The sequence below is a fragment of the Manacus candei genome, unplaced genomic scaffold, assembly GCF_025592945.1.
Source record: "Manacus candei isolate 608988 ecotype Guabito, Panama unplaced genomic scaffold, ASM2559294v1 h1tg000014l, whole genome shotgun sequence".
Lineage (NCBI taxonomy): Eukaryota > Metazoa > Chordata > Aves > Passeriformes > Pipridae > Manacus > Manacus candei.
Genome location: NW_026138062.1, coordinates 1951268 through 1963478, shown reverse-complemented (window position 1 = coordinate 1963478; position 12211 = coordinate 1951268).

Sequence of the window (12211 nt, the reverse complement as noted above, 5' to 3'; positions counted from 1 at the left end):
TCCACCCCCTTAAAATGAGTCTGGGGTGTATTTTGGGACCCCGTGTTCATCCCACCTTCCTCCTCATCAGAGCACAAAGGGTACATGGTTACCTAATTCTTGACCGTATTCTGTGGTTTAGGCCCTGATATGCTGTTCTACCAACAATCTAGGCCTTACCTTGACAAAAGACTAAACATCTCTGCTGTGTTCAGGAGTAGGATTGATATAGGGAGCATAGAATGGGGTGAGAGGGTTAAGGAATGTATAAACAAGGGTGCTGGAGAAAGGGAAAGGGACAAGGGACAAAGAAGGGAGGGGTTGCTGCTTTTAAAATCTACTTCCACTACTTATAAAACTTATAAGTCTTACAAATATTAGAAAAATAAAAAACCATTAGGAGCTTAAGGCATCACCATATAAAAATAATTTCTTCAGTCAGTCAGGGTGTCTCGTGGGCCAGTGGCTCCATAGGTGGTGAAGACTTGGAAGCTGAGGGAGCTTCTCATGGGACTGGCAGGTCAGGGTCTCCCCAGCTAGGACCATTTCCACCACCCCAAACAGGATGGGGAGCAACCTGGGGAGCTGCCAGGATGAGGGAGGTGCAAGGTCAAGCTGGGAAGTCAATCCAGAGGTCAGGGGCCAGGGCTGGGTCCAGGTCTGGAGTGGTGGTGCCTGGGGCCAGGCAGGGGCATGGCTGTGATGCAGCAGGGGCTGTAGTTCAGGCAGGGGCCAGCCTCATCTTCAAGTTAGCTGCCAGAGTGAAAGGGTTAGCCCTGAGTGGGACCTCTCTGTAGGCATGCCTGACAGCCTCTCCAAAACATCACCAGAGGGGAGGAGGCAGCCTCTCACACTTTTCCTTGGGAAATCAGCATTGATCATTACGAGTATGGCCAGGTGCTCATACACTAAATGCAAGTGGCATGAGGAGCAAATGGGGAATTGAAGGACTATGTGCAGCCTCAGCAGATTTGCAGATGATAAAAAGCTTGGAGGATTGGTTATTATGGTGGAGATGGTCGTGCTACCAATTCATAGGGACCTTGATGGGCTGGAGAAACAGGAGTCTCATGAAGTTCAACAAAGGCAAATGCAAAGTTCTTTGCACAAAAGGACATGGGGATCTTCACAGGCAATATGTTCTTGCAACAAGGAAAGCCAAAAGCTCCCTGGGCTGCATTAGGAAAAGCATCAGAGTATCACAGTAGGTAATCATTCCCCTGTGGTCAGCATCTGGAGCACTGTGTTGAATTCTGGGCTCCTCAGTACAAGACATACGGACATACTGGAGTTAGTCCAGCAAAAGATCTTGAAGATGACTATGGAGCATCTGACATGAGAAGAAGCTGAGAGAACTGCGACCGTTCAGCCTGAAGAAGAGAAGATTCAGTTGGGGATCTTATCAATATGTATAAATACTTTGAAGGTGCAAAGAAGAGGGATCCAGTCTCTTTATGTGGTGTCCAGTGACAAGAGACAATGGACACAAATTGAAATAGAGCAAATTCCATCTGAGCATAAGAAAACCCTAATTTCCTGTAAGGCCAGTAAAACACAGGTACAGGTTGCCCAAGCAGATTGTGGGGTCTCCATCCTTGCAGACATTCAAAACCTGACTGGACATGGTGAAGGCTAAGGACCTTTTACAAGTTGCCACGTATCATAACTTCTTATTCCACCAGTGCCATCTACTGTATACGAACTAGAAACAACACTTCAGGAACAATGTTAATTTTCAGAAGTATGGTTTTTTGCTTACTTACTAAATCATCACATTCTGACTGGAGGAATTACAAAGAACAGATGCTAACTGATACAGCAGCTCACACCCTACCGAGAGAATAATGTGGCAGTCCTTGCTCTACTTGCTAAAATATATTTAAATTTAAAATGGCCTTACATTGTTTAATTTCTCTGTGTTATAATGAGCATTCATTTCACTGAATGATCCAATAGAAAAATTGGCTTTAGTTTTTACTCAGATTTCCTGAGGGCTTCAGAACAATAAACACTTTGGCTACACCTATTGGCATTTACTGCACAACAGGGATACGTTCCTCCCGTTCTGTTACATTGAGGAGAAAGGACATTATCACCTACATATCTCATTGTTGCTTCCATTACAATTGCTCTCTTGTGATGCAATTCAGAAATGAGGCATTTTTCATTAATGTAGTTTACCATGGAAACTCATGAGAGATAATCTGCTTCTGCAGCATCTATGGGTAGTAGAGAGGATTATTTTCTGAGATATCGCTCTGTTTCCTGGCACCATGTCTTTCTGTCGTGTTCTTGGCTGCAAATAAGGCTAAAGCAATGGCACTAAGTACACGCATGTGTGCATATATGATATGTATGTGTGGGTGCATGTGCAAGCATGCACATGCTCATACACACGTACATGTATGTGAAAGTAGACATACATGGTCAGGGCAGGTTATGACAGCTTGATCCTCCAGTACAGGCTTGATCTAGAACTAAATCACTTCACTATCCACTCTTCATGGTGTGAGGAGTTCACAGGGACCATGCTGTCCCTCTTCACCCTGTGAAAGGCTCAGCAAAGCTCCCTCTCTCCAGCCTGGCATAAGAGTGCCAATGAGTGCAGATAGGGGCCGTTTCTTAGATGAACAGCACTTTTACAGGAAGACCGCGGTTTTGACTTTATTGAAAATGTTTGTGTAATGGACATTCTTTCTGAAAAGTGAAAATGCTTTCTTCTGGTGTTTTCAAAGAGCTCTTTCAATTATATATTCCAAAACCATGCTTCACTACTGCATTTAACAAAACTTATTTTGATTTATTTTGACTAATAGTAGTAATAATGTTAGAAATATGCTAAAGAATAAAGAGAGATAAAACATCCTGTTTGGGCTAGATTAAAATTTCTTTGTTGCCTTAGGTCCTTTTTCCACTTCTTCCTACCCCAGCGAAGTTTAAAAAAAAAAAAAGCATGCTTGGAATTTACTCCAAATGCTTTTTTTTTTTTTTTCCCCATTTTTCAAAACACACACTGGTTTGCCAAGCTTTATTCATGTGCTTTCAGAGTATCTGCTTAAGACTTAATTTTGAGTGAGCTTGACCTGGATCAGGTTTGGCTAATAAGGGCCTAACGTAATATAGCCTCAACCATAACTATGCTGTGGTTTGCACCTAGGCTAAGTTAAATCACTTAATCCTATTGGATCTCCTTGATTATATTTAATTTCAGGGGAGATCTTATGTTAACATGTTTTTCTCCATCTATACTGGGGAGAAGGTGAAATTTAAACCAATTCCTAACTAGCGAACCCTGGGCTATCTCTTTACAGGATATAGAAAATCAGTGGTGCAGCTGGGAGTTTAAACATGGAGTTAGTGTAGTTCTTTAGCAGCAAATCCATCCTTTCTATACAACAGCTGATAGAAGACAGCTGTATTTAAGTAAAATAGATATAAAAGAGAGCAATGCCATATTTCACCAGCTAATGGATAACAGAAAACTTTCGAAAGAACTTTTAAATCTGTCTTTGCTGGTTACAGATTAAGTTATTCAGTGAGTGTGTTGGACAGCTAAAAATGAAATATTTGTTACAGATTGGCACCCTTCATCCTTTCCACAGGGAATATACACTCTGCAAGTTCCTGTGTCTACCCCTGCAGGGGGGGAAGGGAAAGGTTTGAAGCTGTTGCTCAGAAAGGTGAATGCTGCTTATATCTCAGTGGCTGGCTGATGCTGAAAGAGACCTGAAAGTGACAACTTGAAATATACATCTACTAAAATATTTAATTACTGACTTTTTGTATCATATTCATCAGGAGACATACTTCTTCTGTAATTCCTAAAATTAAAAAGCTTAGGAACAACTGGATATAACATTATTTATTTCAATGTTTTATTCAATCGAATTGCAGTTGTCAGGACTTGGAATATTCTCTCTTTCCATTTTCCACACAGAAATCTTGATCCTTGCTGTGGATCAGAGGTTCAGGCTTCCTCATGATACAGACCTCTTTCTAAAGAGCTTTCTTAATAAGACCTTGCCCAATTGGTTTGAAACACATTTATTTACTTGTCTCTCTGCTTATTGACTCTGAAAAAGGGGGCTGTATTTACTTTAAGTTGGTGGAATGGCCCTCACAAAAAGGAGAGTATTTTTCCTATTTCTTGGATTTTTTATTCTTTAGGGAACTGGTAACTTCCTATGCTTTAATTTTGGTTTATTTTAGGTTTCCTGTGCCCTCTCAATGGCCCCTGTGTGCTGATTCACAAATCTTGTGGGTGAGAATTCTTCCTGTATAACTTGCAGTGGAGGAGCGTTTTTCTGGCCTCTCCCTTTCATTCTGGTAAGACTCAGCCTCCTGGCAGTGGCTAAAGCCTATCTACACTACATGTATGGTAAGGTATTCCCTTCATAGCTGTGCTGGTACCCTGCCATTTTTGGTCTCATAAAAGAAGGGTAATACTGCAGTTAAAAGGGGAGTAGGAAGAGAGGAAAAATATAGGTTCTCAGATCCAGCCAATTAAAATATATTGCTTCATGTAGCTATAGAATGATGAAAAGAATTTATTGTTCGCAAATCACTTTTTCCAGTCTCCTTTTGTGGCCTACATCTTATGCAGTCTTATAATTTCTTTTAATAAAATCGTAGTTTAAGTGTCTGGCTTTGCACTGTTTCACATTTTTTTTCTTTTTGACATACAACACAGGGACATTCTCTGGAAACAGAACAAAAATGGTTTCCTAATTCTGTTCCCAAGATTACTCCCGTTTGTGAAGCAATTTATTAAAGGCACTTATATTCCTATGCTAATTATCTCATCTCTGGCCGGTAATGAATGCCCACATTGAACATAGTTATTGATCAAAATGATAGTAAACAAGTCTAAACAATGGGTTTATTAATTTGTCTTGTCAGAACGGAAATAATGAAATACATTTGAAAGAGTAGATAGTGGTGAAGACCCTCAAGTCTGTGTGACCTCTCTTCTATATAGGTGCCCTGACAGAGGTTTGAGTCAAAAATAAGACTATAACATGGATCTGTCTAGTGGTCTTGGTTTTGACAAGATAGGCATGGTTTTTGTTAATCCATATATTTTTTCTCATATAAAAAGGCTGTAGTTAATTCAGGCAGAAAAGGGTAAGCAAAATATCAAGGCAATCTGCTGCCTCTTTTCAAGACCAGTAGACAAGTCAAACACAGATATCATGCATACCAATTTTTTCAGGAAGCCAATAAACATGACATATTAAAGTGTCACACTTACAGGTAAAAAGGAACATAGGAGATAGGTAAAGGAAAGATGAAACAGATCATCTTGGCTCTCTATCAAAACCAAAACCTTCCTTCTAGAATCCATGCCCTTCTTTTGGCCAACCATTGCTCAGGTTTTTACTCAGACCCTGTTTTAGTTCTTCCTGAAACCTTGGTCACCTTGGTCTGTACCAAGGGTACCTTTAACTATAAAAAATATAAGCTTGTTGATGAAAATTAGTGGTAGGATTTCCCAAATTTTCTGTATGTAAATTTTCATTATAGATATGGCATTAGGAGGTTAAAGAAAGTAAAGAGGCAACTCTCACTGCCACTTGTCTCTTGTTTATCAGATTTTAAGGAACTCATGAGCTGGAGTCTGGTTTTAATTTTCATGCCTTGCATATATTTCTTATAACTCCATTGAACTTTTAGCAAGAAACAGCAGAAGCTACCAAGGAAATTTACTGTGTTCAAAGTCACAGCCTCCAAGTGACACCAGGAATGGTTCTGGTCAGGTGCAGGAGTGCACCTGTAGGTCCTAACTGCCCTGAGCAGCCACATCTGAGACCCCCATCTATTCATCCTCCTTCCCATGGTCCACGAGTCCCATTTTACCTTAGCCCTGGGCACCCAGCTGTTTCCTGGAGCTACACTGGGAGCCTATACCCAGTCTTGTCTCCTGCCGTTCCTGATTTGACACCCTAGCTGGATCCCAGTACTGGGTTATTGTTTGTCTTGTCTGTCCGTGGATCCTGTTACTGGTCCCTGGCCCTGCCCTCTGTACTGAGACCCTGTGGAACAGTGCTCATTGGGGAGGGCTCAGTCTGTGGGGTCTGCTCATTTGCTGGCTTAGCCCCCACCTGTACTTCTGCTCCCTGACTGCTCTTCTCAGAAGAGTGGCTTTAGGGCTAATCCTTTCATCTTTATTTATGGCATAGTGTGTGGGCCCTTTGTCTATGTCCTTTTTCTGTCAGTGATGCTGCCTATAGGAACAAAACTATTATCTCAGTGAGGGCTTCCAGGGAAGACAACATACTGCTGGTCAATATATAACAGCTTGTGAATATATTCTGAGAATTATGAGCATCCAAGTGAAGTGCTTGCCATGTGTTCACTAAATATCTGGTGGTTGTTACTGATCTCTGTAAGTCTGTGCCTGGGTCATCAGCTGAATGCACAGTGTCTAGACTGGCTACAGAGATTTTCTCTTGATTTTCAAGAGAATATTTTTTCATCTCTCTAGACAAATGGGCCCATGATCTTCCCCTTCTCAAATCCGACTGTCAGGGTGTTTCTGTGAAGGTGACTGTTGTTAGCTCCATGCCAGTTTTTCTTTGATGTAACTGAAGTGTAACATTAATGAGTTTTCTAGGCTGAGCTGATTTCTTAGGAACTGTTTTTCCTAGACATCACCTTTATCATACAACTTTAATCAAAAGGATGAAACAGGAGACAGGCAACTCAGAGATTAATTGCTCTTTGTGAAATACTCTGTGCACTTGGCTAAAAACGATGCAGCTCTCATTGAACCCGGGTAGTTCTCTATGAAACAGAACAGCAGAACCCACAGGTAGAATGATGGTTCAGATTTTCAGGAGTCAGCATGACAGCAACAGAGGAAGCAATAAATGTAATTCTTCAAGGGTCATTTCCCTGGCTGAAAATAGTATTCTACTTGCACTACCAATTTTCATTTTGTGTAGCTTTGTATGTATGGGAGGAATTACCTTCCAAGTGAATAGCATTTTGTGGGTTATTGTCACTTCAACCCTCCAAAGATGTAGGCTGATTTTAAGAAAACAACAGCTGCCTATAGAGTTTTACTTTTTTCTCCTGGGCTTTCAATTTTGTTTGTTGAATAATTTGTAGTGCAAGAAGATGGCTTTTTTCTCTTTTTTTATTGTAACTGTTTTATGTTTTGGGATTTTTTTTTGCATGGTAAGTGTACCAAGACAATAAAAAATGTAAGAATGACAGCAACATATAACCGATAAGCATGCCTCTTCAGTTTCTGAGTTTATTTCAAAGGAGGGAAAGAAGGAGGGAGGGAAGAAGAAGGTTGTGATCTGTCCTTGTCTTCCTGCTACCTGGTGTTCTTATTTCCCATTTAAGTGGTCTGAACTCAGGGATGTGACTTTGGGGCACTTGTAGGAAGAGTGTAAGCTATCTTGTCTGCCTAATATGATCAACTAGTGTTTTTACAAGTGAGGTGGGATGGGTGGAGATTAGCATTTGGTAAATATGAATAGACTGAGTTTGCCTTCAAGGACAAACCCTACGCAGCATTGTAGAGACAACACTGAGTTTCTTCTGTTGTAGCTGCTCCAGTTTATAAAATGCACTCAGACTTGAATTCAAGCTCGCACTCCAATTTATGTTTAGAGTATTGCTGAAGATGCTTAGGTTCATTATCCTCTTCAGCACCTCTTGGAACTGACTCAGATTGCCTTGTCTAATCTTGTTTGTTCCTTTTTTTGAGGCAGCTTACCCTCCTTGTAGAGCTCCTCTGAAAGCAAAGGAGCACCACCTGGGCACAGACAGGCTACCTCAAGACTGTCATGGCCTTGTGAAATGTGGGTATTACAGCATTTCATATTTCAGAGTTCCAGTCTCTCTGTAAATTTATTCCCTAGGCCTACAGTCCTTCGTGTGTTTTTAATATAATAGGTGTTGCTTTATGACAAACCTGAATAATGACATATCTTAGAAAAATGTATATTGCCCATAATGAATCTTCTCATCTTTCATGATCATTAATTACTTGCTAAATTCTCAAGTGTCTAACTAAGAAAATACTTAACTGACTGGTAATACAGTGGCCAGCATAAAATTCATTACTGTTAAGACATTGATCTCCAAGGTATTGTGTGAATAGTGTATGTCTTCAACGTGTTTTCCAAAGCGGCTACAAATGGCTTGGAGAAGCAATTAATTTACCATTTATGTTTCATACCAGAACAGAATGTTTTCATATCATATTTTTGTAAATGGGAGTGCATAATCTAATCTTGGATCTATTGTTAGAATTTAATGATCAAAACAAAGTGAAAGCTCTATAGCCCCAGACACCTCTCTGTTTCTTTTAATGTTTTATATATCTTAATGTCAATGCATCAATGTATATTTTGAATAGATGAATGAATAAATTAAGAAAATATACTGTCTCTTCTTCTGTAGCTTGTATTTATTGCAATGATTTATCTGATCTCCATAAAGTGCTGGTTACTGTTGCTGAAAATATTAATTCTTTGCAGAATGAAACATTCAGCTGTTATCATAGCTCCAGGCAGTTTTTTTCACATCTGAATGATAGGAAGATGCACATGATTTATTTTATGTATGGGAACACATACCAGAGTCCAGTTTTTAAGAAGGCTTTTTGCACCCTGTTATTTTAGCATAGATTATATGGCACATTTTCTGTTGAAATTTTGGTTTCTGCAGCAATGCACTATTTTTGTTGTTACTTATATACTGCTGATTAATTAATTTTTTTTCTATTCACATCACAGATTTTAATTGCCAGTAGTTAGCTGGTAAGGTGTCTCAGAATGCTAAAAACGTCCTAGGAGTGTAGTTCAATTACCAGGGCTATTGAGTATGTCAGAAATTACAAGGGGAGATGAGAGTTTTATGGTTCTGTATCTCAACGTGACAGGTAATAAAGTTGTTTCTGGGACTGTATCACCTCTCACAACAAGCCAAGTGTACTGGCTTTGTCTAATTGCTGTAATGGAGGAACTTCTATTGTCTCTTTCTTTTGCACTGCTCTGAATGTGTAAACTATTTATTTGCTGTTGCAAATATTCAAATGCCATCAAGTGTTTGACCTTCTAAAATATACATTGCTCAGCTGCTCAGGGTCATGGAATAACACCTATTTTTCACGTTGATATGTATGTGATATATAAATTTGAAAATGCATATGATAATAATAATAATAATAATAATAATAATAATAATAATCAGAAATAATTTCTTTGATTGTCATGAATATGCCTGGAAACAAGGAAAACATAAGAGAGAACTTATTTATGGTACTGTTGAGACCAAAAAGATATTTCATTAGAGACTGCTTCAAAGTTCTTATCTATTAAGGAGACTTAAATTACTACTAACCAGCTGCATTATTATATTATGCAAGGTTTTTGATTGCTTGGATGCTCTACACCATACTTAGTTATTTCTGATTTTATCCTAAGCTTTGCAATCTGGTACTGTCACTTATGTTAATGCATTAACAGTTTGAATATTTATGTCAGCTCAAGCAGTTGTGATTTTGGTTTTTTTCAGATATGGCAAGTAAAGCATACTCCCATAAAACTGAATTAACTGTAAGGTAATGATACTTTGCACACTGCTGAAAATCTACCCCATGCACTGACATTTGCTACGTAACTTAAGAACTCTCCTTCTACTATATGAAATTTAATAGCTGGCATCAGATGACTTTCTCTAAGAGGAGCAGAGGAACAGAGTCAGTCAACTGTAATGAATAATTGGGATAAGCTTTACGTATTTCATTAAAAATAAAAGGTTATTTGAACACTACAGTATCAAAACAGGGCCACTTATTACCTGGATACTGTACATAGATACTGTGCCCCTCTCTGTTTTAGTTTTGATTCCAAATTTTACTGAAAGAAGTTGAGGATGATCCTGTACTCTTTTGGTGCTTATAGGAGCTAGTGGAGCATTAGCACAAGCTGGAACCATGATAGGTATTACAAGTAATCACCAAGTCTTTTTTTGCAGTCCAGGCTATAGCACAGCTTGCTTTGGCTGTTGTACTTTCAGTACCACTATATGCCTCACTGCCAGCTTACCCTTTGTTAGAGTGCATGAATGAGGTCTGGACAGAATTGGTGGGCAAAAGCTGCATCACCAAGAAATAATTTCCACTTACAGAGAAAGATGTTTTCTAGACCTCTTCTACATTCACATCATCAGAGCCAGAACCTAGGCCAAGATCCAGGGAAAGACTGGATGTGGCACTTAGTGCTACGGTCTAGTTGACATGGTGGTTTTAGGTCAAAGGTTGGACTCAATGATCTCAGAGATCTTTTGGTTGGTTTTCTGATCTTAAGGCATCTTGAGGAGACATTAAGGGTCAAGAAATTCCATCTAGAGCAAAAATATTGTAGGATACCCTAGCTTTTCCTATTATTCACATCTTCTCCTTGTTTTATGCTAGGATAGCATAAGGCATGGGCCAAGTACCTGCCATTGACTATCTACTTTCCTTTCCTTCTATGGATCCTCCTAGAAATTGTTCTCATTTTTGCCATCTGAAATCTGGGTCATTAGTTTACAATGTGCTGGTATTTTCTGTGCCTGCAGTTTTGCTAAATTTTCAGTTTTTTGAGTTATTTGATTTCATATTATGTTGGACAAAGCAATTTCAAACATTACACAAGACTCTGAAGATCAAGTTGCTAGCATTAATAGTGCTGAGCTGGATTGTTGTTTATATGAAGAAAAATCTTTTCAAAGAAGGAAGAAACAAGGAGAGTTTTCACACATGGAGCTTCTGCTACATTGTTCCACTGAAATGTAGGATGGAGAAAATCTTTGTTTTGAGATCTGGACTCCACAAATCCAGCTGACTGTGAGATCACCATGGACTGGAGCTTTCCATACTGAAACTGGGGCATCAGTACTAATTTCCTGACACCTTGCCTTTCTTTCCTGTAACGAAGTCACTGCTGTTATCTCTGATCTCTGAGTGGGAAAGTTTGATTGGTTGACCCTATCAAATAAGATTGCAGTGAATAATCAGGATTCTCCTGTGGAGATACTGACAAGGTCAGCTAAAGGCAAGGAAAATATAGATTAGATCAGATCCTTTAGTCTCAAAATATGCTTCAATTTTAAACTTTATTCACCTACTTCTTTGCCCCTGCAGAACAACTGCTTGCTGAGGCAATTGGATAAGACCTTAGTACTTGCTTGCCACAGGGAATTATAGTCTTGGTGGTTCGTTTCCATTAAGCTGACTACTGGATGTAAGAATCTTTGAATTAAATTTCTAGCATAGAAGAAGAAAGAGTGATTTATTTCCTGCATTTGTATTAGAGTTTTTACTGTTGTCCTTTTACTCTTAGTTTTATGCAGCCTCTCTTTCCCCTGTAAATTATTGATTTTGTAGATGAATAATTATTCCACTGCCAGAAGTTAAGTGTCTTTGTCTGCCAGGAACATGAGCTGGCCCTCAGCTTGAGCTCTGAGATTTACTCAAGTAGAATTTATGCACAATAGAATTGTTAGTCTCTTTTTGCATGAGTACTTGCCCATGTGGGTCAAATACCCAGAGAGCAAACTTTGAAATACATGTGAGTGTTGAAACTAAAAAAATATAAATCATCAAAATGCCTTGGCAATTGCCTTTTCCCTTACAACCCCTGCTCCCCTTGGAGGCTTGGCTGCCTCCCTTCAAGTTTCCCAGGGAGCGTGCAGATCGCTGAGCAGAGCCTGCTCTTCACCATTAGTGTCAGAGGTCGAGTAGCAGCGCTTTGGAGAAGTGGAAAACCCAAAGGGAAAATGAGAAGCTGGAAGCTGTTAGGGTTAGAGTGACAGGTGGACAAAAATGCAGTGACTCCTCTCATATTGCTCCTGTATTTCGGTGGGATATTGTGCACATTTCAGCTTTCATTGTGGGTGAATCTGGGTCAGGCGGAAAGTGCTCTGCTCAGAATAAGGCTCCTCACTCAAACAGAAAGGAAACTATTAAAAGCATGGGCTCACTCACATGTGTGACAGCTGTGGGTAACTGGGAAGATTTCTGATAAGATAGTTTTATTTTACAGCTCACCTGTCGAGGTGTATGTGTAGAGTGAGCAATGTTAGTTGCAGAGTTTTCAGTGCTCTGAAAGTGGAGGGAGAGATGTAGAATAGATGTGGATACAGATGTACTGCAAGTGAAACAAGGAAAACAAAGAAGAAAAAAGGAAAATGTACCCTGCCTACAGACTAGGTTGCCTAGAGCCAAGTC